Source organism: Sorex fumeus, unplaced genomic scaffold (assembly GCF_029834395.1).
Source record: "Sorex fumeus unplaced genomic scaffold, SorFum_2.1 ptg000024l, whole genome shotgun sequence".
In the NCBI taxonomy this organism is placed as follows: Eukaryota; Metazoa; Chordata; class Mammalia; order Eulipotyphla; family Soricidae; genus Sorex; species Sorex fumeus.
Genome location: NW_026606081.1, coordinates 10,448,632 through 10,466,029, shown reverse-complemented (window position 1 = coordinate 10,466,029; position 17,398 = coordinate 10,448,632).

Genomic DNA, 17,398 nt, shown 5'->3' with positions numbered 1-17,398 from the left:
TTATTTTGCTTAAATGTTTGATGAACTCATCCTTGCACCTGAGGGATTTCATGTTTCTGATAGAAAAGTTTTACTCTTAGAGAAAATCTAGAATATGATTAACCAATTCTAACAGTCTCCCTTTTTATCCATATAGGATTTTTCCATTCTTTTCCATTGCTGACTATTGAATAAAGGATATATAATACTGTTCTGTTTCCCTGGTTTCCGGGTCTATAGACATTAAATTAACCCAAGGGAAATGTCAAATGTCTAATAAAAATTGCAACAGGGAAGAACTGTCTTGCTTGGAGGTTGAGGGAGAAATGAGGAGATAAGATTTCTCTTACATTTCACTTAGACTTTCCATACTTGGAGTACCTCAGAATTGTTTTCACCTTAACTCTATGGTTTAAGCTATGCATACTTATGTTACTTCATCAATTAAAGTCAGATTGCTTTCCTTTTTCAGAAAGTAAAGTGTATGATTCATTCCTGTATTTCCTATTTTAAAAATTTAGCAATGTGCATTATCTCATTAAAACATCTTTGTTTCTATGTCAAAGTCTTTAAGAATAGAAATAAGACAGAAACAATTTCTCTAAAAAAAACTGTGATTTGAATTGAGGACATGATTTTTATTCATCAAAATGTATTTCCTTCAGTCTTCCCACACAGTTAGCAAACCTAATTGTCAGCATACCCACCCCCTCCATACTGTTGTGGTTTTTTTACCAGTTCCAAACAGAGAGAAAACAAAATGAGGCAGACTTTTAGCAAAACTCCCTAGAGTATTTAACTCAAGACATTTTCAATTGCTTTATTGAACTGAAATTTTCTTTACAAAACACCTGATTAAAACAAAATAATATATAGCATGCACATGAACTCTGAAGTATTATAATTCACTTATGAAACCAATATCTCAACAAGAACTAAAAGTTCAGGAAATAGTGAATTATGAATTATGAATACATTATTATTCATAATAATGTATCTATGATGCAGCTCAATTTATCAGTTCAGATGTATAATACTCTATTTTTCTCTTTACATTGCCATTTATTCATATTTCTGTTAAGGAACACTCAGTGAGATGCTTTGGCATTAATTATATTATTTTGAATATTCCTCAATACTCGATTCTCAAGGAAAATATATTAGGAAAACTTATTTAGTTTAATAACTCAGTCACAATACCAGAAAGATAATAAAATATGAAAGCACAAGCCTGGGATCAAGGCTGACTGCATACTTTCTATTCAGGAGGCCCAGGTTATACCTCAGTACTACACAAATAAAAGAGTATGTTTGTGTTTGTGTGTGTGTGTGTGTGTGTGTGCATACATGGTAAAAATAAGCATGGTTACAAAGAATATGATGAGTACAGATCCAGAAGTAGCCCAGAACATCACCATGTATGAACTGAAAACTTTATTTAAAAATGACTCCAACATGGGAAACTGCTAATACTGCAGGGCTCGAGATGTACCACACCTCAGGCCTTCACACACAGCCAGCATCCCATTTGTTCAAGAATCACCTTGAGGTTCAAGGCCTTCAGGACACCCTTTTGAGACCCAACCATACCGCCCCTACTAAAAAAAAAATCACAATCCAGATCAATAAGGATTAACATTCATGTCAGCCTGGGATGCCACTCACTGACTGCTACACCGGAGATAACTGGAGTTATGGGGCAGAGGACGGTAGCTCAGATACTCACAGCAGCTTGTCCTTGGACACCCAGTAGATATTCCTGGTGTCCAGAGCATGATTTTCCCGCAAAAGGTGCCTTTTCCTCAGACACAGGCAAAGAAGCTTCCTTCCTCTGGCCCAGGATGCTAGGGGCCTGCTTGACTTTTTTCTCCTCTCCCAGAGCCAATTCACTCTTCCTCCATCCCCTGGAAGAGTCCCTTGGCTTAAATTGGGCTCAGGATTAACTTGAACTCCCAGGGGGGAAAAAAGTCTGGTGGTGGCTGCTGAATAAGCCCTAATATGCAGCCCGAGCTGGTCCCCTCAATTCTTATCCCAACCCGCTGTGCCCCTCCTCCCCCAAATACATATGCTCCTTACCTTTATTCTGGGTGCAAAGACCTCTCTCTTCTCTCCTGTCATTTATGCTCCCAAGCATAAAAAAACAAATTTTAGGGGGACAGAGTGATAGTGAAGTAAGTACTTGCTTTGCACATGGTTAATCCAAGTTCAAACCCCAGAAGCCCATATGGCTCCCTGAATACCTCCAAGATTAATCCCTTAGTGTTGAGCCAGGAATAAATCCTGAGCACTGCCACGTGTGACCCCAAAAATGAAAAAAAAATTTATTTTCTTTTGTTTTTGGGTGATGCATGGTGATACTTAGGAGTTACTCCTAGTGGTGCTCGGGGGACATATGGGATGCCAGGGATCAAACCCAGTTCAGTCCCATGCAAGGCAAACACCCACTGTACTATCTCTCCTACTCAAAAAACAAGCAAACAAAAAGTTAAAGGTAAGGTAAAGGTAAAGGCCCTCCCGTTGATCGTCGATTTGCTCGAGCGGGCCCAGTAACGTCTCCATTGGAGACTTTGTTGTTACTGTGTCTGGCATATCGAATACTCTCGGTAGCTTGCCGGGCTCTCCAAAGTTAGTGTAAAAAAAATAAGTGTAAGAGAGGCTTGGGAAATCCTACTTGCATGCTTAAGAAGATAAAGGACACATTTTGTGATCAACAAACTATCCTTGCCACCATCTGCCCCTTGGTGATCAAACACCAATCTGGGTTCTTTTGGAAATTCACTGGCTCTCTACAAAAAGCCACCCCAAAATGCATTCAATACAGAATCAGCACACTCAGCTCAAAGTTCAGAATCTCTGGGTCAGCTCACCCTTCTTCATTCAGTTAGAAAGCACTGCTACTCAGTCCAATTAGTGCTCCTCAATCCAATTAGTGCTCCTCAATCCAGTGAATGTAAAAATAGTGACCAGTAGCAACTAAGAATAAATTATATTAATGGCAACAGAATCTTCCAGGTAGAATAGGGAAAACTGAGAAACAAACTGTAGAAATAATCATCACAATGATGAAATACTGTTGGGAGAGATGTAAGGAAGATAGTTTTCCCTTTTGATGAAAAAAAGTAACATAAACAATGGAAGTAGATCACCCTTTTCTTGGCACTGAATTACCTTTCTGTTTTTATGGTTATTACACCCAGTAGTACTTTGGAACCACAGCAAGAGCCAATGTTTGGAGGCACAAGAGTCACGTTCTAAATGCTTGTGGGATTGTACAGCACTAGGAATTAAAACACAGCATTGCACATAGGAGGCATGTGCTCTATCACAGACCCACATTCCCAAATCCTTGACTTCTTCTGAGATAAGATTATTTGGCTATAATCTTCTAATATCACCATTTAGTGGATATGGAGAGCAAGTTCTCAGAGAATGAGAATATTTGCAGCTTCATACCAAATGTACTATTTGTAGACCAGTAGTTAAACACAATGTTTTAGGAATATGATTCTCTCAAAAATAGAATGTTTGGGGCCTGGAAAGATAGTTCAATGGGTCAGACACTTTTCTTGCACATGGTAGTCAGGGTTCAATCTACAATACCACATGTGGTCTCCACCCCCAAATATATCCAGTAGTGATATGTAAGTAGAGAAGTAGGAATAAGCCTTGGATATAGCTTGGTATTATCCCAAAACTATATAAATAAATATAAAAATTATAGGAAAATTTTTGTTATAGTTACATCTATGTGCTAATAATCTCATCAGCATACTTTCTAGACATAGTACTTATTCCTACTATATTTGCTTACTCTTTTCTTTCTTTATCCCCTGACTTCCCTTCTCCAAACAAAGTTATTAGAGTATGTCTTTAGGCTATCTGAAGAAATGGCTTAGGAAGAAATGCAATTGCAGTTTACTTTCCACCCTTAAAGTCCCTGAATTTATGAACTTTTTCTATTGCTTGTAAAGCATCCAATTTCTACCTAACCTCATCTCTATTTTTATAGTACCTTGCTATAATCTGAAAGGAATAGCTGATGCATATTGACACACTAGCTTCATACAAATGATTCTTTTAGAACTGCAAACTTAGTAGGCATATGGTGTTTTCCAAGTTATCAAGGTGACATATTTAGAAAATATTTTCTCTGACACAAGAGGCATACAGCTTTCCAGTCTTCAGTATCTATGCACTTTCTACAAGCTGCCTGATTGCTAAAACATTGTAATTTATTTTAAGTTATACAACAGTGTTTTCTATAACTATTTCAAGATTAGTTATAACAAATTAAACTTGTAAAATATTCTATACATTGATTTGTTTAGGATGGCGAATGGTACCACATGGTACCCATAGCAGGCCTCCAGTACCATATGGCAACAAAACTCAAAAATAATTATTTGCTTTGGTACCAAAGATTGAACTTAGGTCTCAAGCATGTGAGGCATCTGCTTTACAACTTAGTAATATCATGACCAACATAAAATAACAGACACAAAACTTTCCAGCACTATCCCATACCTAGTTAAAATAACATCAGGTTTGAAAAGAAGCAGAAAAATTACAACTCATAACAATCTACCAGGGATAAATCTAAACCATTAGACATTGGAAACTGATCCAAATGACATGTGACTGAATTAATAATTAATGGCATTAAAAGAGTTATCATAGTGCATCATAATAGTTTTAGAATCTAAAGGGAAAACTGGACATGTTATACAGATAAAGACTTAAAAAATTCTACCAAAACTAGTTTTAAAGGTGAAAATTACATTTTCAAATATTTTTTAAGATACTGAATATGTCTAAGTTCAGATTTGGTAATGCAAAGACAAAGTAGCCCAGTTAAATACAAAGGAACAAAAATTATCTCAAAGACAACAGATAAAAAAATGTATCAAAAATCAGATATCAACTGTGAGACAACTTAGAGTGGCATAAAATGAAAATACTCAAAGACAAAAAAATAAAAGTCATATGATGAGGGTGAAAAATATTAGAAGAATTTGAAGATTTGATGGAAAGTTGGGGCTGAGAAATAACCCAATGAGTAGGGCATTTTTGTTGCACATCATCCACCAGGTTTGATCCCCTACATACTGGATGGCACCCTGAGCACTACCAGGCATGTTTTCTAAGCAAAGATCCAGGTGGGCAGAATGTATCAGCCTACTCTTTCAGAAAGCATATTGAATACCAACCAAAACAGACAGGAGAAACTACACCAAAGCACAGTATAATGAAATAATTAGTGGTTAAAAAAAAACAAGTTGTAGAAAAAACTAGAAGGAAATAAAACCAAATTTTATGTAGAGGAATGTATGGGCTGGAGCGATAGCACAGCGGGTAGGGCGTTCGCCTTGCAAGCGGCCAACATGGCCGACCCGAGTTCGATTCCTCCGCCCCTCTCGGAGAGCCTGGCAAGCTACCGAGAGTATTTGATATGTCAGACACAGTAACAACAAAGTCTCCAATGGAGACGTTACTGGGCCCGCTCGAGCAAATCGACGATCAACGGGAGGGCCTTTACCTTTACCTTTACCTTTACCTTTATGTAGAGGAAAATGTGTTTGCTCCTATCTCATAAATACTAAAGTCTAGAAATCAATGCAAAACATATTTAGAGCTCTAAAAAGAAAAAAGCAAATCTGCTAACCTTGAATTGTTTTATCTTTCAAAAATAACTTACAAAGGGGCAAAAACAGACATTTCCAGACATATGCAAATTGAATATGTAAAATTATGCTTCTCTGAATGCTTAATAATTTAGTAAATGATTCTTTCAAAAAAGCTCCTACTATTAGGTTTTTTTAACTTTATCAAATTAATGGGTCTAAATATAGCATAATTAGCTCTGTAAAGGCATCCTGCTTCTCTTTTGGCACTCGAAGTTCTCCTGGGACATTACTGGCTCTCTGCTCAGCAATGACACCTAGTGAAGATCAGGGGACCATTTGTAGCTGGGGATTCAAACCAAGCTCAAAGCAATCGGTGCCACACACAAATGTATAATTTCTCTGACTCCCCAAAGCATCATTTTTTAAATGGAATGATTCTTCTTGATTTTACTTCTGCTGCATATTTATATTCCTGGCAAATTTTCATTAGTTTATTTTAATCAATAAATAATTTGGATTTTATAAAACTAGATTTTTAATACTTTATAAATGTGTATATTTCAAAGTTATATTCTATACAATCTCTAAAGGGCGTTTGCCTTGCACGCGGCCAGTCGGCCAACCCGATTTCTATTTCTCCGCCCCTCTTGGAGAGCCCGGCAAGCTACTGAGAGTATCTTGCTTACAGGCCTGGCAAACTACCCATGATGTATTCGATATGCCAAACACAGTAACAAGTCTCATAGTGTTACTGGGCGCACTCGAGCAAATCAATGAACAATGGGAGGACAATGCTACAATGCTACAATCTCTAAATTTATACATGAAATAAATTTATATTTAAATTCCATATGCTTATAAATCAGAGCCTGGCAAGCTACTCGTGATGTATTCGATATGCCAAATACAGTAACAGTAACAACATTCTTATAAATTGTGTATTTCAAACATACTTTACCTAAAAGTTTTAAAATTTAACTATATAAATATAGAAATATCTGTTTTATGCTACCTGTTAATAATTGTCTTTACTTTTAATGTAGAAATGTGCTAATATTTTAATTCTATAATGTAAAATCCAAATAAAATAGTTTTTCTATATAAAGAAAACCTGTTTTGCCTGAAGAGTATAAAACTACCCTCTATCATTTATATTTTTTTAATTTTAAAGTACGGAATTCCTTCACTTAGCATGACTATGATATGCCCAAATTGCAGTTTTCCTGTTTTTTGTTAAATAATACCAGAACTCCCACAACATGTTAAAATTTTAGTTAGAACGATATGTATTAGCTGTGAATAAATGCATACAGCACAATTTTCACTGTGGGTTGTCAATCTACAAATTGCAATATACATAAAATATGAATTCTATTATGAGTAATAAATCATGCCACTTTTTTCATGTCTGCTGATTGGTCATAATGTACATCTCATTCAGTTCAGGTGCACACTGCAAAAAATGCAGATGTGTTGTGTGGTATCCTGATGATAAACTCATAAGGCATTTTAAAAGAATGAATAACCCAAAGAAGAAATTCATCAAAAATGATGCAAATGCAGTAAAGGGAAAAAAATAGTGGCAGCAGAAGTGAGATTCAAATTGAGCAGAAATGAGTTTATCCTTAAAATAGCAGGCATGGGAATGTTGACAGTGCCACCATTTGAAAACTAGAGATATGCATGCAGAGGAACTTAATAATACTTAGCTTATCAACACAAATCAGGACAAAGACGATGTACCAGAGGAAATGATATTGGAGATAAGTAAAATAAAAACTTCACATATATGTGAAGAAAAACCCTTGGAGATATTTACAACTTTCAAAGCACAAGAGATAAAATGTTGAGAGCTAACATATACTCCCAATAGTTCATCAGTGCACAGGAAAAATACATGCTCCAAGTCATTGTATATAGTCAATGTAAAGGCAGAATGTTTGTTGTTTTCCGGTGACAAAACCCAAGGCTTCACATATGAAGGCAGGACATCCACCACTGAAGAACATCTGCAACCCCTTGACAAGAATTTTTATAAGAAATTTCGTAATTTCCATTGATTAATGTTCCTAATGTACTGAATACTGTTGGTCTCTCTCTTTCTCTTTTTTGTAATCTCTGATGAGAAATTCAATATTCTAGGGAGAAAACGGTAATGAAACAATTTCCCCTGCTGTCTATAGACTTTCTTAGTACAAGTGGAAAGAGAACAACTGAATATTTATAAGTAATTCTCCATATAGAAGGAATGAAATACTTGATTTTTTTGTTTGTTTGGTTATTTTTTTGACCACTGACAACGCTCAAGTGGTTTCTACATGCAGAAATCACTTCTGGTGGTGCTCAGGGAAACATGAGATGTCGGAGATCAAACCGGGTTGACCACGGGCAAGGCAAGAGCCTTACCTGCTCTTTATCTCTCCCGACCCAGAAGGCTTCTTAAATATAAGTGGCAACAATATCCAGACTTAACTTTTCTTTGGGGAGAGGTTAGGCATGAGGGTGAGGCACTCCACAGCAGTGCTGACCAGACCTCTGGGCTCCTCGTGTCTGTTCTCAGCAGCCAGTCAAGAGTTTACTTTGGGAACCCAAGAGTGCCATGGTGCTCAGGTTCTGTGATGCGGGGGGACTATCCTGCAAGAGCTGTTTTCTTCTTCTTGTCTGCAAGAGACAGTAAATGTTCCTGGTGCCAGGGATCAAACCAGCTTTGACCAGACATAGTGCATGCACCTTAGTATCTGGACTAACTCTGCTGCCCCTATTTAACTTTTCTTTTCTTTCCTTTATTACAATAAATTTCTTAGAGAAAAGATATACTTCATGGTTTGTGAGACTGTAAACGTGCCTTGAAAGGGTAGACTCTTTTAAAAGAGGTCAAACTCTAGGACTTTGGTTGCAGAACTGGAATTCCTAAAGAATGGGAAATGGGAAAGGAAGGAGCCAAACGCAGCTGAAGCGGGGACAGCGGTATGTGCTCTGGGAATGCTGGTGTTGGTGAAGTTGCATTAACTTTGTACATCAAGTCCGTGAAAACTAACATTATTATAGCTATGTTACCTAAACTTCAAAAACAACAAAATCAGTAGATTTAAGAAATAGAATATATTTGGAATACCGGTGGTAAGAACGCCAAATCTTTAACTTTTTTAAATTAAAATATAAATAATAAATTAATAAATAAATAAATAATAATAAATTAAAATATATTTCAAGTAAATTGCAGGGTATTTGCTCTTTTGCTCAGTTTTAACAATTCTTTAAGAAGTTGTAGTAAACCTTGAACAAATTATGAACTCTCACCCTCACGAATCTCATTTCCAAATAAACTGAACATTAGCTTTAAGGGTTCATTATATTTATTGGCTTTCCATGGCCAGTGCACAATTAATCTTGGCTCACATCTTTGTTTCTCAGTCTCATGCACTTCATAAGGTGTCCTACTTTCCTTTTTAGCCCTAATGAACTAACTTTTCAAAATATTTTTGCTTTATTAAAAAAGCACATATTTACTGATTGCAATAGAAAAGCACCTACCATTTTGGTGAAAACTTGTCAATTAATTTCGGAGCCGTTTAAGTAACACAGATTTGAATTTAATTTGCTTAGGTTTAAGAATATACAGCATACTCTGATTTTGAAATCTAAACACTGTAAGAGCAGCTGCAAAATGATGAAAGTGATCACATCATGTTAGGCTTAATCAGAATAGCTCTTGAGACAGAAATGGAGTTGATATGCTGAAAGAAACAGCTGGCTTTGTTTTGTGTGATAATTCCCAGAAATATGGAAGAAACCCAGCTGCTGATAATTCTGATTAATTATGTTTCAAACTACGTTTTTTGGTAATACTTGAGCATAAAGTTTCCAAGGATTATCTTATATATTTTTTTATTTACTAAGGACAGGTACTTTCTAAAGATTTTTATTTTTATATGAAATTATATAGAAACTGGTTTTAGAATGTAATGAAACAGCTCCTCTACAGCATTTGAGTTGCATAGTGGTAAATTTTGACCTTGTCAGGAAGAGACAGCTGAATTATGATGCAGCTGCTGTGAAAAATGATATGTCTCAAATATTAGATTAATTTCCTGTAAACTTTACTATTCGGCATTACCAAACCTTGTAAATGTCATTTTTATCCATCATTTTGAAGTATTTTGATGTTGCTTGTATAGTAATTTTGATTTCATTTTCCGTTTTTCTAAAGAGACAGTCATTTCCCTATTAAATCATTCTCCACATTTTTATTACAATTTTCATCAAAAGATCTATAATATCCTTTGAAAAATTAATAACACTGGTTTTGCTTCAATAAAAATTATGAGATAGAGGAATGGGCAAAGCAGAGAGTTGAAAAATATTATACTTAAATTAATGTCTTTTCATACAACACAGAAGCAAACTATTACTAACTTATGATTAATTTATTCCATTAATGTGTTGTTTTTGCAGAATTCTAAGCTGCTTAACATCAACATTGATAATGACTTCATTAGAATGTAAAAAACATTGCAGAAAGATCAAGAGTCCTGACATTCTAGTTCTGAATCAACGAAGTCAGTGTATTATCATGAATAAGATATTCAGTCTCAGCAGAGACTTCTCCTTACTGGTTTAGAAAAATATGTAATTAAAATATCAATTTCCAAAACCATTTTTAATTCAAGTGCTCCACAATTCTATTTTTAATACATTTTGTGGACAAACTTTTTAGTAAATTTATCTAAATTATATGTAAGGTAAAGGTAAAGGCCCTCCCGTTGATCATCGATTTGCTCGAGTGGGCCCAGTAACGTCTCCATTGGAGACTCTGTTGTTACTGTGTTTGGCATATCGAATACTCTCGGTACCTTGCCGGGCTCTCCGAGAGGGGTGGAGGAATCGAACTCGGGTCGGCCATGTTGGCCTCTTGTAAGGCGAACGCCCTACCACTGGGCTATATGTATAGGTATATAAATTCAAAATGTACGTGTTCAATAAGTAGTAATATAAAAAAGAACAATGCACATGATAGAGAATACTAATATTTCTAGATGTTGAAATTAATGCAATAATACCCACAAGGCTTTGAAACTTTATTACTGGATAGAGTTGATTTCTTCACGAATTGAGTCTGAGTTGACTTTGTGACATGTTTCACTATTACAGCAATCATAATATAACACTAGTTTCTGAGAGTAGAACACTCCAAGACTAACAGCTTTCACTCTTACACTTGGGAACTGGAACAAGCTAACCAAAGTTAACAGACCAAATCAACTTTCAACAGGCCAAGGTTAATCTACTAGATTTTAAGTCCCCCACCTTTGTTTTTGTACTCAGAAATGCTCAGTAACTACTCCTGGCTCTGTACTCAGGAGTTGCTCTCAGTAGGATCCAAGATAGCATGTAGTGCTGAGAATTAAACTTTGACTCAAGTATATGAGTGTACATGAAGCACACACTCAGCCCATTGAGCAATCTTTGAAATGGCCAGACTGCTAGATGTTAAGAGATAGTCAATCAACTCTGAAAGTAACTTGAAGTGTAGCAGCTTCATGATCCTAGACAAAATGGAAATAATCAACTGAGGAGATTATTATTTTCCAATCCCAGTTATTAATGTACAGAATTGTGAGTTAAATAAGTGTTTGGTTTGTCACACAGTTTAAACCCTGTACATGTACACCAGAAAAATTAATCAATATGGTAGTTAACATTCATTGAGCATCTAATCTGTGTCAGGCAATAGTTTAGGCACATAAAATAAATAATGCAATTATATAATCAATCCAATCTCTAAAGTAAAATATTATGCTTACCCTCAGCTTGTAGATGAGGTCCATGAAGCACAAAATTTACTTAACTAGTACTGAGATATGGAGATAATGTTTCAGTCTTATGCTTTTAAGATCTAAGGTCAAACTCTCAGCCATTATAGCTATACTTTTAAATAAAAGTATTTTCTTGTGTCTTGCAATGGATGACATAGTTGCCTTCATATGTGAATGCCTGAGTATGTTTACTTTTATGCCACTACCTCCTCTGACTTGTGAAATAGTCTACACATATGTTATTCAATTTAAAATGCAAACATGTTAAATTCAGCTATTCTTGTTTAGAAATTGATCATGTTATCCCTAGCCCTCCTTTTGTTCAATTTCCTGTTACTTGAAACAGTGTACCAACATGTTTGTCACTGTCTTTTCCAATGAAAACAGTAGAATTATCCCTAATCTTTTGAGTTGTATGTTAAATGAAAGTAACATTTGTCTGATTACTGATATGGTACTATTTGAAATATTTTAAGGTAAAATTATTCTTTTAATTTCTCAATTAGAACATTTATTATAATTTTTAATAATTAACAAAAGGGACCCGCCAATCATGCATGGACATAATTTTCATTTGAATGTCCTGTGCCTCTGTGCTATATATGTTCATATCCCTATATAAATTGGTGTGAATAATCATGCATTTAAATATTATATGAATGTATGCCTTTATAACTTGGAAATGGTGACAAAATAATATTTCAAGTACAAGTACTACCAATTTAATAAGCTTATAAATTTTCATGATATAGTCTTTCATAATTACATTAACAATGTTTTTCTCAAAATAGCTTTAGAAAAGTGTGATTTCTTATAATAATGAGGAAATATTCTCAATCATATCAATTACAAGAAATGTTGCCTCACTGGTTGCTAAACGATAGATTTTATGATTAAAGTTTTATATTAAGCTATTATGCAACATTAAACTCATTTAAGAGGAGAAAGGACTGTAAGGAATCTGTTGAAAACTAGTTGAAATAGAACTAATTTGTAATCATAATCACAGATAGTATAAAATACAGTGGGCAGAATAAGAATAATCTAACCAATCAGATGCTTTTATTAACAAGAGACTTAGTTATTCTCTTATTTAGAACTTTGTAAACTGAATAATAAATGAATTTTGCTACACTGACTTACTTATACAATGTGCAAAAAACTTTTTTGTTTTGTTTAAGGTAAAGTTAAAGGCCCTCCCGTTGATCATCGATTTGCTCGAGCGGGCCCAGTAACGTCTCCATTGGAGACTTTGTTGTTACTGTGTCTGGCATATTGAATACTCTCGGTAGCTTGCCGGACTCTCCGAGAGGGGTGGAGGAATCGAACTCGGGTCGGCCATGTTGGCCGCTTGTAAGGCGAATGCCCTACCTGCTGTGTTTTGTTTACATCATTTTAAAATTCATCAACCATGCTTGCAAACAAGATTAGGAATTATCCTTTGACCAAAATAAATATTCTGTTGCAAGAGCAGTGTATAACACATTATACCAACACCAGCTCTTGTGTTAGCTTTGGGAAACCATCTGGTAGTAAAGTATCTCATTGTGAATAAGATTAAGATTATACTGACTCCAAAAGAGTACAATGCAAAAGGCCTTCCTGAGTTCCTAATTCAAAAAATGTTTGCTTTGAACCACTGAATTGTAGAATGATAATGTAGCGATTGTAACTGAACAGAAATTTTTAACCATAACTTATACATATCCCAACCTGACTGCATTAAAGTAAAAAACAGAAATTATGAGCTTTTAAATAATTTTATTAGTATATAAGTACTATTAGTAGATTAATGGATAATTATGCTGGTTCTAAAACTTGCTAGCATTAAATGGTAGTGATACCATTATTTAATAAGAATATGTAATACTGAGTCTCCCCGCACCTGGCTGGCTGTCCTCACCGGGCCCCTTGGAGGGGGGCAGATTGAGTTTCCCTCCCCACCCCAAGCAGAGCCCCGACAGCCTAAGACCTTAAGAACCAGCCACAGGCATGCTGAGACCACTCTCCACATGTCCGGAAAAGCCTCATGCTTGAAGGAACCGGCAGAAGAACCCAGGCATGCGGGTCCCGGGGCTGAGATCTCCAAGCCTGCTCAGATCTGGACTGGGCCTTCTCCACCCAGATCCTCCATCTTCCAGTAGGTAGGCGTCACATCCACCAGCTGCCACCAGTGCCAGGTGGTCCCATTAATGGCCAAGACCCAGAGACTATAAAACCCATCTCCTGGAAGCATGTGGCTGCATTCACAGCCACGGGCATTTTATTATCTTGTTCTTACTTTGGAGAACCCAGCAGGCTACCGAAAGTATCCTGCCTGCAAGGCAGAGTCTGGCAAATTTCCCGTATCGTACTCAATATGCCAAATACCAGTAACAATGATGGGTCTCATTCTCCTAACCCTGAAAGAGCATTGAATATGGCTCTTTTAAAATATCAGGGCTAGGAAGAAGGAGACTTTACTGGTGCCTGCTCGAGGCAATCGTTGAACAACAGTATGATTGTGATCGTTATCGTGATGTAATACAGTAATTTTTGGCTTTAACTCTTTCTAAATTTAGTTTCCTACTTGAATATATATTAAGATTATCAAGTAAAATTTGTTACATGAAGCCAAAGATCTCATTTTATTTTTATAAGGTTCTGATGAAGTTAATTATTTACTAAAAAGAAAGAAACACCTGGAAAAAATAGAATGTAGAAAATGTAATCAATTTCAGATAAAAATGTATGAACTCTATAATGCTTACTAAGTGGAGCTGTAAAGATTTATGATGTGACAACGGAATTGAAAGTAGACTTTATAATGTTAAAATTTTAGATAAATTCAAATTCCTTAAAATAATAAATTATAGAAATAAATTATAGAAATAGATAACTTTCTAGCTCTGGTTTTGACACTCTTTACTCAAAATGAGTTACATTAGCTCTCTCAATTAATACATTTTGGTTGGAATTATTAAAACCTTAAACACCGTTCAAGTGAGAAAAGTTATTAACTTCTATAAATTTCCAGACTCCAGGAAGGATTTCAACCAATGATATGTTATAAAGTAATTACAATTTTATTTTGTCTTCCACAAACCATGCTAATATTTTATCAGGGAGAATTCTAACATGGACCCTCTAAGATTTCTAGCCCTGGGTATACAAAATCAATATAATTCTCTTACAAAAGTTGTGGCAAGACTGATAAAAATGATGGACTATAATTTTTATTAGATTAATAATCAACTGATCTGAATTAATAGAAATGGAGATTATTGATTAGACCTAATCTATCTTTATGGACAGGAAAATAGAGAAATAGAAAGAGTGGGGAAAAGGGAGAATGGAATTTTAAGACACTGACTCATATAATTGTGGAGGTTGAGAAGTACAAAAATCCTAAAGAATTAGTAAGATGAAGATTTGGGAAAGAGTTGATATTGAAGTTTAACTTCATTATTTAACTGAAATATTTCAGGGATCAACTATTGGGTGATTTTTCTTCTTGCAAAGTGGAGGTCATACTTGTTCTATCTCTCAGTGGTTTGAAGGGGGTCTACTAGATTTTTTAAAAAAGAAAAAGAATATTCTTTACTTCATGTCTACCAGTTTCAATATTTAGTTCATCCCCAACACACAGAGAAATTCTCATATTAGTATTTGACTACCTATCTGGAATCAACAGCCAAGATGACAAATAAAATTTACTATCACAATCACCTAACCAGATGAGCCCTTCTGTTGCTCTCAAAAAAGATGGATGTCCCATGAGTTCCACACCTGTATGAACTAAATTCTGCCGACTTTGATGGACATCAAAGTCTCCACTTTAAAGTTTCCACAACTTTAGTTGAAATCTTGATTGCAACCCTGGGAAGTATGAGGAAATGATTCAGCTAAAATGTTCCTGACTCTCAGAATTAAGAAAATAATGAGATTTGTATCTCATGGTGATTCAATCACTTAGTCACTTATCACTTAATCCCCGTTATTTATCGATTTATTCGAGCGGGTGCCAGTAACGTCTCCATTCATCCCAGTTGCGTGCTAGCGTAGCCCAATGGTATCTGTTCGTTCTAGGAACATGCAGAGAATCAAACCGATCATTTAGGGTCTTGACAAAGAAGTCTGACCATCTTATAGGTGAGCGTCCACGTGATCTTTTGATGTCCCGTGGAATCCAATCAGTAATGGCTCTAGTCCAGCAGTTGTATGTAAACCTCATTATGTGTCCAGCCCATCTGATTTTTGATGTCTTGGCAAATGAGACAGCGTCCCTGATTCTTGAGCATTGAGGAAGATCAGAACTCCGGATTCTATCTCTCATTAGAGTGAATTCAGATATTCCAAGCATAGTTCTTTCGATTCCTCTTTGAGAGACCCGAATAGCGTTCTCATCCTGTTTTCGTAGGGTCCAGGTCTCTGAGGCATATGTTAATACAGGAAGAATAGTGGAATCAAAGAGATGTGCTCGTAGCTGGAGGTTCTTTGTCCTTTTAGTTATTTCTTCAATGCTCTTGAAGGCATTCCAAGCCGCTCTCTTCCTCCTGCGCAACTCAGGTGCCAGGTCATTCATCATGTTGATTTCTCGACCTAGGTATATATAACTGTTGCATTCGGAGATGGTGGTTCCGTTGAGAGCGAATGGAGCGTCAGGAACAAGGCTGTTTCTCATAAACATTGTCTTCGTAAGGTTCAGTTGTAGTCCTACCTATCCACACTCACGGTCAAAGTCGGCCAGCATTTGTGCCGCTTGGCTGATGTTTGGTGTTATTAGAACGATGTCATCAGCAAAGCGGAGGTGGTGTAGTTGCCGACCATCTATCTTCACTCCCATGTTTTCCCATTCTAGTCGTCGCATGATGTTCTCGAGGGTGGCACTGAAGAGTTTTGGTGAAATGGTATCACCCTGCCGAACCCCTCTCTTGATATGGATGATTACTTCTTTGTAGAATGGTGAGATCTTGGTAGTGAATCCGCAATAGAGCTCACGAAGGATCCTGATGTATTGAGTTTGTACGCCCTGATTGGCTAGGGCTTCCATGACCGCTTCCATCTCAACAGAATCAAAGGCCTTCTTTAAATCAATGAACGTTAGACAGAGCGGTATCTTGAACTCCCGAGATACCTCAATGAGCTTGATTATTGTGTGGATATGGTCGATGGTACTGAATCCTTTTCGGAATCCGGCTTGTTCACATGGTTGTCCTTCATCTAGTGTTCTGCTAATCCTATTCAGGATGACTCGAGTGAATAGTTTGTAGATGACAGACAATAGGCAGATTGGGCGATAGTTGCCAATGTCGTGGATGTCTCATTTCTTGTATAGTAGTACAGTCCTACTGGTTTTCCATTGGGATGGAACCTTGCATTCAGACAGGTAGCGTGTGAAGAGTCGAGCCAATGTATTGATGAGTACTGATGGTAAGTTCTTCAGGTGTTCAGGTCTGATCTTGTCTGGGCCAGGTGCTCTTTGTTTCTTTACCGACGAGATGGCATGTTGGATTTCGGAAGGGAGAACATTGGGAACGACATATCCATCATGTGGTATGTGGTATGTGGGCAAGTGGATATGGCTATTAAAGAGTGATTCAATAGGAAAATAAATAAAAAGCTGGCATTTTAACACATTTATGCTGGCTCTGCAATTAGTGCTTGTTAATCCGTATTCTAATATCTAATGTAAGCGACCTGTGGCACATGCCTGAGTTAAAGTGTCAATAAACTACAGTTGTGATAATTTATTATTCAGAAAGAGAAACTGATGCACATATTCTTCAATTTTCAAGATTATAAAGAGTTACCATGCTGCACTGCAGTACTTAAAATTCATTCTTTTTGAAATAACTTGTATCACATACTCATCCTTGAACTAACTACATTATTGAGGCTTTTTGTTTCCAAGGTGGTATAGATTACCTGCTCTACTTCTGGAACCAATGAGGAAGAAATCCTTTCATAGATGAATTAGGAATAAAAAATAATTGCAAG